General features: G+C 26.1%; 1 pseudogene; it reads right to left on the bottom strand.

Moving 5' to 3' along the window:
- Positions 1-3400, bottom strand: part of LOC107661161 (integral membrane protein GPR137B-like) — a 12040-nt pseudogene extending 8640 nt beyond the window's left edge.
- Between the last annotated feature and the right edge of the window lie 1063 nt (positions 3401-4463).

The following is a 4463-nucleotide window of genomic DNA, read 5'->3' on the forward strand; positions in this document are numbered from 1 at the left end:
TATATATATACGTATTTGTTATAATTTTACATTTTAAGACTTTATTCATTTTTGGTAAGTATTTAATTTTAATTTTAAAATAATTATTTATTTAAATTTTACATTTTTATGATGTTATTCATTTTTAGCGAGTGTTTTATTTTCATTATAAAATGATTTATTTAAATTTTACATTTTTATGATTTATTCATTTTTAGTGTTTTATTTTAATGTTTTTGTTTTAAATGAATTGTACATTTTTATTATTTATTTTTCAATATGTTTTTATTTAAAAAATAATTTTTACTTTTGTTATGATATATTTTGTTTGTTTTTATTTTAAATTAATTTCACTTTTTTTATATAGTTAAAGTTTTTTATTTAGTTTTTATTTAGAGTACACTTTTATGGGTTTTATATGTTTTTAAAATGAACATTTTAAAATATTATTAATTACATTTTTTGTATTATTTTGTTGTTTATTATTAAGAATTTTTCATCTTTTAAATTACATTTTTTTTGTTTGTTTTTTGTTACTATGTTTCATTTATTAATTAGAATTTTATTAAGAAGATAAAATATCATTTTAATAACTCAGATTTAAGGAGGCGAGAGTACTTTGCACTAATTAGCACTAATTAAGCACTACCATCTTCAAGAATCGGTTAAAAACACATCTCTTCCGTCTTTATTTGACCCTCTAACTCTAGCACTCTCTATTCTAATTCTATTCTTTAAAAAAAAAGACTTGCACTCTATTCATTTGCAGCTTGTTTTCTTAAAAACAACAACAAAAATCTAACACTAGCTTTCTAATCTTTTTGTATTCTATCTGTTTTCTTTGTATTTATTATACAATTAACAAAAGCAAAAAGGCCTCTAACACTAGCTTGCTCTATTCTTTTTCTATTCTATCTGTTTTCTTTTTATTTGTTATATTATTTTAAAAAACCCTTGCTACACGTACTGCGTTAAGCTAACTGAGTCTTGTTATAGCACTTGCGTATCATTGCTCTTTTGTTGGTTTTGATTGCTTCTGTTGTCCTCATTTGTAAGTTGCTTTGGATAAAAGCATCTGTTTAATGACTAAATGTAAATTAAAGACTGTAAAGGCTGGGTTTATGAGCATCACACGAGTGCGAACACCAGCAGAACAAACGATTATACATTTACATTTAGTCATTTAGCAATTATACAGCATATATATTATATATTAATTATACAGCATCACTCTCTGTCTGCACCAGCATTCATGTTCCATAAACTCTATTCCTAGAAAAAAAAATCCTGCTGAAAAGTATGAAGTGTATTTCAACTCCGGATTTTTCTTATTAGATGTTTATAAGAATTCTACTCAAATTATAAAGGACTAATGTCTAACTAGTGGACAATTAAAGGGAATCATATTAGTAGCTGTAGGTATTTTAATATAAAGAGTTCCTTTATTTTTATTAGGAATCATAATATACCGGTTTGCATGTTTTGTCTTTTAGTTAGTTTAATTTGAAAATTATTTATTTATTTTACATTTTCATTATTTAATAAATTTTTAATGTTTTATTTTACTTGTTTTTATTTTCAAATGATCTGTTTAAATTTTTTGTGTTTTATTTTGATTTGTTTTATACTAAATTTATTTACGTTTTCATTATTTTACTAATTATAAGCTTTTCGTCAACCTTTTGGGCACAATAAAGTATGATATAATTAAATTGCATTTTGATTTATTGAATCAAATAAACACCTGAGCGCAGTACAGGTTCATGAGGCTGAGCGTGAAGAACTGCAGGCAGACGGGGAAGCAGTAGAGCAGCCAGAAGGAGAAGGGTCCGAGTGCGTTGGCCGTCACGCAGTCTCTGAAGTAGAGAGAGAGAGGGAGAGAGGGAGAGAGAGAGAGGGAGAGAGGGAGAGAGAGAGAGAGAGAGAGAGAGAGAGAGAGCGAGAGAGCGCTGTATAATTTTTGTCATGCCAATAAAGCACTCTTGAATTGAAATTGAAATTGAATGGTTGGGAGGGGTTCGGGTTTATTTCTCTTCAGGAATAGAATGCAATTAATAGTTTATTATATATATATATATATACAAACACACACACACAGAAAGACTCCAGATATAACATCATACAAATGTGAAATATGTAAATGTAAAATAAAGAATTTTTAAAATAAAAAATAAAAAAATTAAATAAAACACTAAAAATGAATAGCTAATAATTGATAAAAAGTCGAATTCAAAAAATTGTTTTATATGAATTATTAAAAAAAAACAATCAAAATAAAACATTTGAAATTAAATTAAATTGAGCTCTTGAAATGATATTAAATTTAACTTTTAAAATAAATTAAAATGAAATAAAAATGAATAATATACTAAAAATAAAACATTTAAAATTAAATTAAATTGAAGTTTTAAAATTACATTAAATAAAGTTTTTTTAAAATAATCAAAATAAAAGAAATTAAATTAAATTGAACTTTTAAAATTAAAAATTAAAATGAAATGAAAATGAATAAAATATTTAAAAAGCTCATATTTAATAAAAAATGTCGAATTGAAAAAAATATTTAATACAAATAAAATAAAACACAAAAACTAATTAAATCATGAAAATGTTCAATTCAAATAATGTTAAAATAAACATTTAAAAAAATTAATTAAATCATGAAAATGTACAATAATACATCAAAATATTTTAGGACCATTAAGATGAAAAAATACTACCTGATCTATACCTACCTGCTACTGATCTATTAATACTATACAATTAATATCAGTATTTATGTTACATTATGTAAAAAGATGAGAATGACTCATAACTCAAGAAAATAATGATAAGAAATTATCAATGCATAAATAAATCAACAATAAATGAATGAATGAATTAATTAATTAATAAAAGCATGAATAAAGGCAGTACAAAAATATTACCATGATCTATATATACTATATAATTTCTGTGTTTTTGTTACATTACATAATGAGATGAGAGTGACTTATAATTGTCATAAAAATAATAATAAAAAAATCAATAAAAAACATAAAAATGCCATAAAAAATAAAAGCAGTTTAAAAATATTAACATGATCTATAAGTGCTGTACAATTTCAGTTATATTTTTTTATTACATTATATAATAAGATGAGAATGACTCGTAACTGTCTTAAACATAATGATCAACGCAAAAAAAATTAAATAAAAAATCTTAATGGTCGTAAAATATGATCACTTTTCTTTATACAAAACATAATGTATATTTATTTTGTTTTTGCATGTAATGTAATTGGTTTAGTGATGTCACCACCAGAGGGCGATAATAAAACACCAAGAAGATTATGTGAAAATATGTGACTGCAAACCTTAACAAAAGCTCTGTTATCATCTTTCATGTTGTAGCCAGTGAAGATCTCTGTGAACAGATCCATAACTGTTAGTAAATGCAGATGTTACAGCTGGAATGCAGCGTCAGAGCAGTTATTGAAGCTTTAATTAGCTTTAACTAGTTGTTGTGCGGGACATTCCTCTACTGTCTCTCTCATTTGTCTGATGTGTGCTTGTGAAACATATTTGTGACCCTGGAGCACAAAAGCAGTGTTAAGTCGCTGGGGTATATTTGTAGCAATAGCCAACAATACATTGTATGGGTCAAAATTATTGATTTTTCTTTTGTGCCAAAAATCATTAGGATATTAAGTAAAGATCATGTTCCATGAAGATATTTTGTAAATCTCCTACCATAAATATATAAAAAATATTTTTGATTAGTAATATGCATTGCTAAGAACTTAATTTGAACAACTTTAAAGATGATTTTCTCAATATTTAGATTTTTTTGCACCCTCAGATTCCAGATTTTCAAATAGTTGTATCTCAGCCAAATATTGTGCTATCCTGACAAACCATACATCAATGGAAAGCTTATTTATTCAGCTTTCAGATGATGCATACATATCAATTTCTAAAAATTGACCCTTATGACTGGTTTTGTGCTCCAGGGTCATAATTGTACCTGTGCAGAGAAACACATGACAGAGCTTGATCATATCAAACAGTCCACTAGAAATTATTTTCAGAAAAGCACGTTTGTAAAACATGCGCATGGAAACTGATAATCTGGTTACACTTTATTTTAAGGTGTCCTTGTTACAGTGCTGGATTTCACATTTAAGTACTGAGTAATATTAATTTACTACTATATGGTTAGTGTTTGGTTTAGGGTTACTTGCATGTAATTATGCATGATATATTGTTATTATAATAGTAAGTACATGTAACGTGTAACAAGGACACCTTAAAATAAAGTGTTACCGATAATCTCTGCTTAATAAGGATTCTTTCATTCATTTCTTAATGTTGAAATAGTTGTCTGACTGAGTAAAAGGCTCAGAATCTGGGTTTGTAGCTGAGAGTAGTTACTTAAAGGGGTCATAGGATGCTACATGCACTTTTACAAGTTGTTTGAACTGAAATGTGTGTTGGCAGTATGTG

Source organism: Sinocyclocheilus anshuiensis, unplaced genomic scaffold (assembly GCF_001515605.1).
Source record: "Sinocyclocheilus anshuiensis isolate Anshui unplaced genomic scaffold, SAMN03320099.WGS_v1.1 scaffold2737, whole genome shotgun sequence".
Taxonomy (NCBI): domain Eukaryota; kingdom Metazoa; phylum Chordata; class Actinopteri; order Cypriniformes; family Cyprinidae; genus Sinocyclocheilus; species Sinocyclocheilus anshuiensis.